Source organism: Lactuca sativa, chromosome 3 (genome assembly GCF_002870075.4).
Source record: "Lactuca sativa cultivar Salinas chromosome 3, Lsat_Salinas_v11, whole genome shotgun sequence".
NCBI classification, from domain to species: Eukaryota; Viridiplantae; Streptophyta; class Magnoliopsida; order Asterales; family Asteraceae; genus Lactuca; species Lactuca sativa.
In genome coordinates, this window is record NC_056625.2 from 298,895,644 (window position 1) to 298,908,108 (window position 12,465).

Below are 12,465 nucleotides of genomic sequence, written 5' to 3' on the forward strand. Positions count from 1 at the left end.
AAATCACATGCGATTTATAAACATTTAAAGGAACTTATGTATATATGTATATATGTATATATATAACATATGTCACAATAGCATTTTCCCTTTTAAAAATATAATGTTGTTGTAATGCATGTATAAACTAATCTGTTCTGAGATTTTTCTTGTCTATCCTAGACTCTACACCCAAAAATCTATACTTTCATAAACAAGCGATTCCTTTTCTCAATGTTTCTAAACAAACAAGACACGCTTTTTGGAAACTATAATAGGTATGGTTTTACGAAACAAATTTCTAACTCTTATGTAGTAGAATCACATATTTCAAGAAGTTCACTTTCGTGTACAAGAACAAACGTAACATTTTAACAAGTAGATCTGTTTTTATACCACGGATTTGTGAGACACTAACTTCATGTACGTTCGAGTACACATTTCAAGTCTTGTATTATATACCAGAATCCCTTGGAGGGGGAGCATGGTGTTTGTGTATAGATCTATACGGGCTTGACAAACCCGCGCCCTGACTGTTAGCTGCAGTCCACCGTTTGGGGTGACAAACGTCATAACATTCCAACGCCTGAAGAACGTTGTGTATAGGCATTCAGAGTCAATAGTATGGTTATAAAACTCACAAGGGGTATTAAAATGCATTGATTTACAAGGTTTTCAAATTCATTGGTTCTTTTACATTTACATACATTTTTGAAACAAACATTGGTCTTGAGTGAAGGCTACTTTTATACTAGTAGAAAATATTGGATTTTCTAACCACAAACAAACGAAGATAAAACATTTCAGTTCATTCAAACATTGTCACTTAAATACTTATGAAATTCACCAGCTTAAATGCTGATCTACTCTTTCAAAATTACTTGTATGTCCCAGGGAATCAGTAATTTCAGGTATTCATTTCGCTTTTGATGAAGGGATGCTGCGGCGCCAGTTTAATCTCGTATTTTGACATCATATTGTAATTGAGTTTTGAACATGTAACTTTTGACAAATGTAAACTTTCAATTATATATATGATGGTTGTATTGCTTTCTTTACTATGTATTCAATTGTTACGTTACCACATGAAGTCATCCGCCCCCGAACGTTTCCGCCGTTCAGGTTTGGGGGTGTGACAGATTGGTATCAGAGCAATGTTTATAGTGAACTAAGTATATCGAACCACATAAGATATACAAACTATAAATGCTTAGGGGACTAATAATCTCTGACAAAACAAATTTTCTTTTTACACTTAAGCAGCATTTCGTTCAATTTAAATTTGTAGTTCATTTAAGTACAAATACATGCCTACCACGAACTATTTTCATGTTATACAACTATACAAGTATTTAGACAAGTTGACACTACGATTGGGACTCGATATATGTAATCAGATTTTGGACAAATATAGCGTGATCAACTATATTTGCCTAAGATTGGACCAACGTATATCGAGGAATGATCGTAGTAAGCAACAAGTCAAAACTTACCAAACCATTACAAGAATCAAACACAAGCACTTAATTACTATAGGAGTATTTGCTATCTAAACTAGTTTAACTTACATGTTTTACATGTTCCGGCTTTACTCGATTCTTATAACCCCTTTTTCTCGTACAGTCAAATGGCTGGATTTCACCACCCTGGCGACCCCTACTTTCCCAACCAAGGCAACGGAGGATGGATCGAAGATGATCCCGAAGAGGACGAGGAACCCATAGAAGTGGGTGATGACTCCGGTACCGACTCAGAGCCGGAAGTTATCGATCCACCACCCATTCAACCTCCCGTCTTCATAAGGAACTTTCAAGGACCGACTCCCGTCTGGGGAAGTCACCTCCACCATTGGAGCCAACAGCAAAACCTACGCCCTCCCTACGGCATGTGCCGGGACTTCTATGATGTCCGCGGCGGAGGTTCGGCTGATCGACCACTCCCGGTAATGGTGGGTAAGTTAGCCAATCAGTCCTATCAGTCTGGAGTACAAGCTAGCCGACTCCGGGATATCAACGTGGAAGTGCAGGTTCACACTTCTGACATCCGTAGGCTGGACAAGATGCAAGACAACGCTCAATTCCAAACCGAAGCGTTTCAAGCGCAAATGATTGCAGCCCTCGCCGAACTAAGGGAACAACAAGCCGCTTTCGATAGGCGTCTAATGGAGTCAAAGCAATCAGATACGGAGTCAAGCTCCAAGCGCAACCTTCGACGCAAGTAGTGCTTGTCTAGGACTCAAATTTTGTTATAGCTTAGGACCTCGGCTAAAAGTCTTTAAATTTCTCGAACTTTGTAAACGGAGACCCTTATAGGGGTCAAATTTTCATGATCGTTGTAACAACTTTTATATTAATATAAGTGGCACTATTACTACTATGTTGAGTATTTCGTTCGAACCTTGAATGGTCTTTGAGAACCCCAAATACTTGTTTCATACCTTCAGTCTTACAAATAACTTTCATTCTTCTATTGTAAGACTCATACTATCATCTGTTGTTGAACTATAGCGATTTAGTTCATGAGACACATATATTTTCCATTCTATGAAATTCTTATCCTTGTCTTTTCAATCTATAGTTGAAGGATGCCTCCGCGTAGGAATCCAAGGCGAAACAATGGTGAGGAAGCACCTATACCACCACCACCTCAATTTGATGTTGTTATGTTTCAAGCAGCAGTCACCGCGGCAGTGGCAGCTGCCATGTCACAGATCAATAACTCGAGTACTAATGGCTCGGGATCTGGCACACACCTATCCAACCATGGCGAGAGTCATGGACCACCTCGAGAATGCACCTATAAGGACTTCACTAATGCCAAGCCCCGGATGTTTTATGGTACTGGTGGTGTGATGGCCCTGAGGCAGTGGATCGAAAGGACGGAGGCAGTCTTTGAAATATGCTCCTGCCCCGAGCACAGCAAGGTCAAATTTGCAACTTTCACCCTTCTCGATAAAGCTTTAACTTGGTGGAATGGCCACGTTAAAGTACTCACCCTAATCGTGGCAAACTCCATAAGCTGGGAGAACTTGAAGGCCATGATGATGAGAGAATACTGCCCACGGGGAGAGATTCAAAAGCTTGAACACGAGCTATGGACTCTCGGAATGGTTGGTACCGACATCGCTACTTATACCAACAGATTCTGCGAGCTGGCAATCCTTTGTCCAGATATGATTGCTCCCGAGAGCAAGAAGATAGAAAGGTACATCTGGGGACTGACGCCCCAAATGCGATCAAGCGTGTTAGCTTCTAAACCTGACACCTTTGAAAGTGCTAAGGAACTGGCACAATCTCTGATCGACTACGGAGGTCATCAGAACTCAACCACTTCTGCACCAGCCCCACAGAAAGCAAACAACAACTACAACAACAACAATGGCAGGAAGAGGGCATGGATTAAAGGGAAGGGTGGATCTTCCCAAGAATCCGCAAAGAAACAGCTGGTGTCAGTAAATGCTGCCACTGTACCTGCTACAGCCCCTACAAATACCTACCCAACAAAGCCTTATATAGGCAACCTCCCAAAATGCACCAAATGCAATTACCACCACCATGGACTTTGTCGAGCTATGCAGTGCGCCAACTGCAGCCAGAAAGGGCACACAGCCCGTTTCTGCAAGGAACCCGCAAAGCCGATCACTCAAATTCCCGGTGCGGGTGTAGGGCAGGCTTGCTACGGTTGTGGCGAGGTGGGCCACTACCAGAGAAACTGTCCTAAGGCAGCAGGCACCGGAGGTGTGAGACGAGTTTTGGCAATAGGCCATAACGAAGCTGTAGCTGACCCAACTATTGTTGCTGGTACGTTCCTTCTCGATAATTCATACGCATGCATATTATTCGATAGTGGAGCGGAGAGAAGTTTCGTGAGTCAAAACTTTATTCATTTACTTAAACCTAAACCTAGCAAGTTAGAAAAATCATTCACTATAGAGATTGCCAATGGAAAAACCGAAAACACAAATTGCATATACATGGGCTGTACGTTAACATTAGACGGCCATTCTTTCCCAATCAATCTCATGCCGGTTCAAATTAAAAGTTTCGACGTCATAGTCGGCATGGATTGGTTGGGCCTTCTTCGCGCCGACATCATGTGCTTTGAGAAAGCAGTCCGTCTTAACCTCCCAAACAACGAAACATTAGTTATCTACGGCGACAAATCTAGTGCAAACCTTCGCATCATTTCGTGCATCCAAGCTCGAAAGTGCTTGCGGAAGGATTGTCGAGCATTCCTAGCGCACATCGTCGATACAAGTCAAGAACTGAAGGACATCAAGAGCATCTCGGTAGTACGCGACTTTCCCGATATCTTTCCAGAAGAACTGCCAGGATTACCACCGCAACGCCAAGTCGAGTTTAGAATCGACTTAATTCCAGGAGCTACCCCAGTAGCGAAGTCGCCTTATCGTCTTGCACCAGCAGAGATGCAGGAACTTTCCAGCCAACTTAATGAACTCCTTCATAAAGGATTCATAAGACCAAGTTTCTCACCTTGGGGAGCACCGGTCTTGTTTGTAAAGAAGAAAGACGGATCGTTCCGTATGTGCATCGACTACAGAGAGCTGAACAAACTTACTGTCAAGAACCGCTATCCTCTACCCCGTATCGACGACCTATTCGATCAACTTCAAGGGGCGAACTACTTCTCCAAAATAGACCTGCAATCCGGATATCACCAATTACGAGTTCTAGAGGGGGACATTCCAAAGACAGCCTTCCGAACTCGTTATGGACACTACGAATTCGTGGTGATGCCGTTCGGATTAACCAATGCACCAGCAGTATTTATGGACCTAATGAATAGGGTATGCCGCCCTTACTTGGATCAGTTCGTCATCGTCTTTATCGATGATATACTTATCTACTCTCGAAGTGAGGAAGAGCATAGTCAACACCTACGAAAAGTCCTAGAAACACTGCGAACGGAGAAACTATATGCAAAGTTCTCTAAATGCGAATTTTGGATTCGAAGAGTCGAATTTTTAGGTCACGTTGTTAGCGAGAAAGGTATACACGTGGACCCTTCCAAAATTAAGGCTATTGAGAACTGGTCGGCACCAAAGACACCTACAGAAATTCGTCAATTTCTAGGTCTAGCTGGCTACTATCGCAGATTCATAAAGAACTTTTCGAGCATTGCGAAACCTCTTACTTCATTAACCCAGAAAGGAGTGGCCTTTGACTGGGAAGCGAAACAAGAGAAGGCATTCCAGACACTAAAACAGGCCTTGTGCACCGCACCGATACTATCCCTCCCCGAAGGGATAGAAGACTTCGTAGTGTATTGCGATGCTTCAAATCAAGGACTTGGTTGTGTTCTTATGCAAAGAGGGAAGGTTATCGCTTATGCCTCCCGACAGCTTAAGACACACGAAGTGAACTATACGACACACGACCTCGAGTTAGGAGCAGTGGTATTTGCTCTGAAGATCTGGAGGCACTACTTATACGGAACGAAGAGTACTATATTCACCGATCACAAGAGCCTTCAACACATTTTCGATCAGAAGGAACTCAACATGCGACAACGACGATGGGTTGAGTTACTGAATGACTACGAATGCGAAATTCGTTATCATCCTGGCAAGGCCAACGTAGTAGCCGACGCCCTCAGTCGAAAGGAATACACTGGTCGGAGGGTCAAATCTCTGACCATGACTATCCATTCCCACCTATCCACACAAATTAAAGAAGCATAAATGGAAGCTTTGCAACCTGAAAATGTGGCGGGTGAATCCCTGCGAGGAATGGAGAAGAATTTAGAAGTCAAGGGTGGCGGAGCCTACTATCTCATGGACCGAATCTGGACCCCAAATCATGGTGGTTTCAGATACGTAGTCATGACCGAGGCTCACAATTCAAGATATTCCGTTCACCCGGGTTCAGATAAAATGTATCTGGATCTTAAGAAACTGTACTGGTGGCCTAACATGAAAGCAGAAATTGCTACCTTCGTGAGTAAATGTCTTACTTGCGCTAAGGTTAAGGTCGAGTATCAGAAACCGTCAGGACTACTACAACAACCCGAGATACCGGAATGGAAATGGGAGCGGATTACTATGGACTTCATAACCAAGTTACCCAAGACGACAGGAGGACTCGATACCATATGGGTCATTGTCGACAGATTGACCAAATCCGCACATTTCCTACCCATCAAAGAGACTGACAAAATGGAGAAGCTTACAAGAACTTACTTAAGGGAAGTAGTGCGACTGCATGGTGTTCCAATATCCATTATCTCCGATCGAGATAGTAGATTCACTTCAAGATTCTGGCAGTCACTACAAAGTTCCCTGGGAACTAGGCTAGACATGAGTACAGCCTACCACCCACAGACAGACGGACAAAGTGAGAGAACAATACAAACTTTAGAAGACATGCTGAGGGCCTGCGTGATTGACTTTGGTAAGGCATGGGATATTCATTTACCCCTTGTCGAATTTTCATACAACAATAGTTATCATACAAGCATAAAGGCTGCTCCGTTTGAAGCCCTCTATGGTCGAAAGTGCAGATCCCCTCTGTGCTGGACTGAAGTTGGCGATACCCAGTTAGCTAGAGGAAGAGTTCCTGAAAGCACTCTCACAGGTCCGGAGATCATACGTGAAACAACAGAGAAGATCGTTCAGATTCGTGAACGATTGAAGGCCTCAAGAGACCGACAGAAAAGCTACGCTGACCAAAGGAGGAAACCTTTAGAATTCCAGGTAGGAGACCACGTCTTATTAAAGGTCTCACCGTGGAAGGGTTTAATACGATTTGGAAAGCGTGGGAAACTAAATCCAAGATACATAGGGCCTTTCGAGATTCTTGCCAGAATCGGCCCTGTGGCTTACAAGCTTAACCTACCGCGCGAACTTAGTAACATCCATCCAACCTTCCACGTCTCAAACTTGAAAAAGTGTCTGTCCGACGAGACTCTTGTTATTCCACTCGACGAGATCGAGATCAACGAGAGCCTCAACTTTGTGGAAGAACCAGTAGAAATCATGGATCGAGAGGTCAAACAAACAAAACAAAGTCGCATACCCATCGTGAAGGTTCGCTGGAACGCCAAGCGGGGACCCGAATTCACATGGGAACGCGAAGATCAGATGAAACAAAAGTACCCTCATCTCTTTCATGTTCACTAGCATCTTTGCTACTTTAAATTTCGGGACGAAATTCTCTCTAACGGGGGGATGATGTGACAACCCGATATTTCAACTCTTTGTAACGACCAAAATGGGTCAAGTATTGTAACCACTTCTGAATAATAAAAAGTTACCTTCATAATAACATGTATAAATAAGTTCTACTTAATTTCCTTCTATGATTAAATGTCTTTGAAACATAATCGTACGTGAAAAGAACGCCCAAATCCGACTTCATATAGCGAAGATGTGATTTTTTCCAAGTTCGGCTTAGCAACAGACAGCTAAAAACTCGAATCGGAGATCGAGCGACTTTTGGCCGGAATGACCTAAACGAGAATCGAAGGTCTCGACAATGGTATTCCAGCGGTAAAAAGTCTGGCAAAAACCGACATCAGATAAAGAAGTTATGAATTTTCTAAGAAATTCCTTAAACACGATGGATTTTTAATAAGTCATAAAAATATAATTTTGGAATTTGCCGACGGAGTCTAAACGAAAGTTGTAGAGCGTAGTCTCACCTACGCGAGGATATAAAGACCATCGAAAACGGAGTTCGTATGAAGAAGATATGGATTTTTGAAGTTTATTAAATAAATTAATTATTTATTTAATTCAAAATTCGGATATTATCCGAAGGGGAGTCAGCATCCTCCTCCGAAGTACGCGCTGCGTACTCCTGTACGCCCCGCGTAACCGAGAGGATTGGCCTCGGATCGTCCACGTCGCCATATCCGAGGAATCCGATCCATCCGACCCGCCCGACCCGTCCGACCCGACGTCCCATCCGACCCGGCGTCCCATCCGACCCACCTCCCCAGCAACCCGTCCCATCCGACCCGAGAACCCAACAACCCGTCCCATCCGAACCGAGGCAGTCGAGGCTTCGGTCATGCATGACGTACGCGTACGCAGCGCGTACGAGCGTACGCCCCGCGTACCGAGGCAGACCAGCCTTCCTATAAATAGAATGCGAGGGTTTCCAAAGAAAGGGTTCATTTCTCTTCTCTCTCTCCCAACTTTGCCTCGTTTTCCGTGTCCGTTCAAACCCGAAGCTCTGGTCTTTTTGGCTCAAGTCCCGAAGGTCGATTTTACTCCCGAGATTCCCGAGAACCCCGAGGAAAATCCGTTTCCCGAGACGAAACTCTGCCCGGTTTTCCATCTCGCTATCTTCAAACTTTCAAGTGAGTTTCATACCCCTAAATCAACCTTTTAATTAGTCTAAATACTTTTATATGCTTTCAAAGGGGGGGATTACAAGTAAAACACACGAGTATTATCGTGCGTTACATAAAGAAATTCTTTTATATACTGTTATATATTCAAATCACATGCGATTTATAAACATTTAAAGGAACTTATGTATATATGTATATATGTATATATATAACATATGTCACAATAGCATTTTCCCTTTTAAAAATATAATGTTGTTGTAATGCATGTATAAACTAATCTGTTCTGAGATTTTTCTTGTCTATCCTAGACTCTACACCCAAAAATCTATACTTTCATAAACAAGCGATTCCTTTTCTCAATGTTTCTAAACAAACAAGACACGCTTTTTGGAAACTATAATAGGTATGGTTTTACGAAACAAATTTCTAACTCTTATGTAGTAGAATCACATATTTCAAGAAGTTCACTTTCGTGTACAAGAACAAACGTAACATTTTAACAAGTAGATCTGTTTTTATACCACGGATTTGTGAGACACTAACTTCATGTACGTTCGAGTACACATTTCAAGTCCTGTATTATATACCAGAATCCCTTGGAGGGGGAGCATGGTGTTTGTGTATAGATCTATACGGGCTTGACAAACCCGCGCCCTGACTGTTAGCTGCAGTCCACCGTTTGGGGTGACAAACGTCATAACATTCCAACGCCTGAAGAACGTTGTGTATAGGCATTCAGAGTCAATAGTATGGTTATAAAACTCACAAGGGGTATTAAAATGCATTGATTTACAAGGTTTTCAAATTCATTGGTTCTTTTACATTTACATACATTTTTGAAACAAACATTGGTCTTGAGTGAAGGCTACTTTTATACTAGTAGAAAATATTGGATTTTCTAACCACAAACAAACGAAGATAAAACATTTCAGTTCATTCAAACATTGTCACTTAAATACTTATGAAATTCACCAGCTTAAATGCTGATCTACTCTTTCAAAATTACTTGTATGTCCCAGGGAATCAGTAATTTCAGGTATTCATTTCGCTTTTGATGAAGGGATTCTGCGGCGCCAGTTTAATCTCGTATTTTGACATCATATTGTAATTGAGTTTTGAACATGTAACTTTTGACAAATGTAAACTTTCAATTATATATATGATGGTTGTATTGCTTTCTTTACTATGTATTCAATTGTTACGTTACCACATGAAGTCATCCGCCCCCGAACGTTTCCGCCGTTCAGGTTTGGGGGTGTGACAAAAAGGTACTTAATAGTGTTCAAATTGTATTTTCAGTCTAAAAGAGAAGCTCGGAAGCAAAAGAAAGTAGGAGAAGCAGTTGGAAGCTTGGGAATTGAAACAAGGAAGAAAAAAATTCCAAAAACAAGAAGGACTCGGTGAGTATTGATGGCTACTTGATGAGTCGTGTCGAAGATTCGCGAAGCTCTATAAGTCCTTGTCGTACACGGATATTTAATGAGGGACTCGACGAGTCACCTCTGTTTCCAAAATAATATAAATAGGGACTTAGAGATCGAGATAAGGGACTTCTCTGGAACCCTAAGAGGCAAAACTATGGTTGAAGGTGCTGTTAGGTCGTGAGAAGCTGAGGAATCAACCCTACATTCAATCCTGAAGAGAATTAAGGCAATTTTAGTTTATTCTTAGTAATCTTTTGATCTGAATTATGTTTAAACTCTTTAATTTCGTTTTTGAGTTTGTGTTTACTGCAACTATGAACTAAACCCTTATTCTTCTGTTTAGGGTAGATGATTTTGTGAACATGGATTGATTTTATGGTTAGGATTAATTTTAATTGATGATTATGTTTTGTTAAGCTTGTTAAAGAACCTTGTATGTTGATAATAACTATTCTTTTGTTAATAAATCAGTAATTAAGTTGTATGAACATCTCTTAGTTATTAATTTCATATGATATATGTGACCACATAGTTGTATGTCTAGGAATAACGAATGTGAAACTAAAATTAACTAGAAGATAGGTAAGTTAATGTGTGAGCTTGTATGACGAACCATCAGCAAGTGGTTAATTGAATGACCAATTTAATTAACCACTACAAGTCTTACTTAACCCGAATCAATAACTAGGAAATTTATTAATTTAGACAAATGGCCATTGCTTAAATTAGTTTGTTTTCTAAGGATTAGTAATAACGAATGTGAATCTAATCACCTTAATCGGTAATCAATGAAGAATTAATCCGATACATTTACTATAAAATCGTCCATGGGAACAAATGAGTCAAACCTAAACAGAAGTCCTCTTAACTATTGAATTTAGTGGTAATTATTTGCTTAGCTGCTAGTTAGTTAAATTGCGTGTTAGTTAGTCCATTTAAGTTTCTAGTCTTGTAAAACTAGAGAAAACCCTACTTCCATTACTTGTTTTTTAGATAATATTAGTCATTAGTTTTAATTTTCCGTTCCCTGAGTTCAATACCCTACTTATTTAGCTACACCACAATTGATAGGTCTCTACCTTTGTGTGTTAATTTTATAATTAAAAGTAGGTTTAAAACAAGTTGGGTTTACACACATCAAGTTTTTGGCACCATTGCCAGGGAACGGTTTTCAAAAATTAGTTCTAATTTCTAGTATTATCGATCCTTTGTGTGAGATTAATCTTGCACGAAGTTCATGCTTTAATAGTCTAGGCATTAGGTTTAGTTTTAATTTATTTAATTAGTTAGAACTTTTTGTTAAATTTTTTTCAGTTTTAGTCTTGAACTCGCCGAGTGCACTCGAAGCTACTCGACGAGTCCATCGATGAAACCCAGTTTCGTTTTCATTTTATTTTATTTTTTATTTTTTTGTTCTTTTTACGCGTGTTTTCTGTTTTGTTTATAGTTCGTTTATGACCAGGGGAGGAGGTACACATTTGGTCCCACCGCTTGAAGACTCGGAAGCAACCTTGAAGAAAAACAAAGGCAAGAACGTAGGAGAAACCGCCACATCGAAGAATTCACCGTTGAAGAATCTAAAAGTTGTCTTTAGTAAAAAGAAAGGGCAAGAAAGTAGGAGAATCCAGCTTCTCTTCAGTGGCGGACGAAGACCCGAAAAAGGAGGACACCGAGTACGAAACCGAAAGGTAAGAATCCAAAATCGAAGAAGAAAGCGACTTTGAAGGCGGATAGCTAACCCCATGGAAAACAGTGATGAAGTTCCCATGGGTGAATGGAAGAAGAGGAAATGTGACGATACCGGATCGGGGCTCGTACAACCCATCATTCCCACAACCGCCACTTTCGAGCTTAATGGTCACATACTTGCTCAACTAACGGAGATCCCCTTCTATGGAAAAGATCACGAAGATGCCGACAAGCATTTGGATGAGGTCAATGATGTAGCTGATTATTTTAATGTTCCAAATGTGCCTCGCGAAACCGTGCTGCTTCATATGCTTCTAGTTACATTCAAGGGTACTGCAAAGGATTGGCTCAAATCACTCCCTCCCAGATCCATCACTACATGGGCTAAGATGAAAGAAGAATTTATTGATCAATTTTTCCCTCCCTCAAAAATAGCCAAGTTGAAGAAAGCCATAGCTAACTTTGAACAGCAAGCTGGAGAGTCCCTTTATGAGGCATGGGAGAGATATAAAGGTTTACTAAGGAATTGCCAACATCACGATCTAAATAGTCAACAAGAAGTCTCCATTTTCTATGATGGAGTGAATGTGACCACAAGGAAACTCCTTGATTCGCAAGGACCTCTCACAACACCCCCGGAAATCAAAGAGCTAATTGAAGAATTCTGTAAGCACTCTAGAGAATATCATAACCCAAGGAATAAGCTAAGTCGGGGGGCTGTGAACTCAGTTAATAATAGCATGGTAGCAATGATGGCTAAACTAGAGAGTTTGGATCGAAGAATGACTAAGATTGACCAATCCATCCATGTCATTAGGGTCGGTTGTGAGAATTGTAGAGGACCTCATCTCACTAAGGATTGTGATCTTGACGAGAATGGGAGCCAGAAGGTGCAAGTATGTTATTCAAGTGGTGATAGGTTTGATGAAAATTGGTGGAAACCAAGGAAGGAATGGCTCCCGTATGATGAGTAAAAAAGTCAAAGGAGAAGAAATACAAGCAAAAAGAAAGGGATTTCTATCAAAAGGAGGAACCGGTTATGGAAAAGAAAGCTGAT

The 12,465-nt window shown here is 41.1% G+C and overlaps 1 non-coding gene across 1 annotated transcript; it reads right to left on the minus strand.

Moving 5' to 3' along the window:
* Window positions 1–11,845: 11,845 nt before the first annotated feature.
* On the minus strand, window positions 11,846–11,952 carry LOC111921649 (small nucleolar RNA R71). Its single transcript, XR_002860242.1, has one exon. It is a non-coding gene; the product is annotated as a small nucleolar RNA R71 (small nucleolar RNA).
* Between the last annotated feature and the right edge of the window lie 513 nt (window positions 11,953–12,465).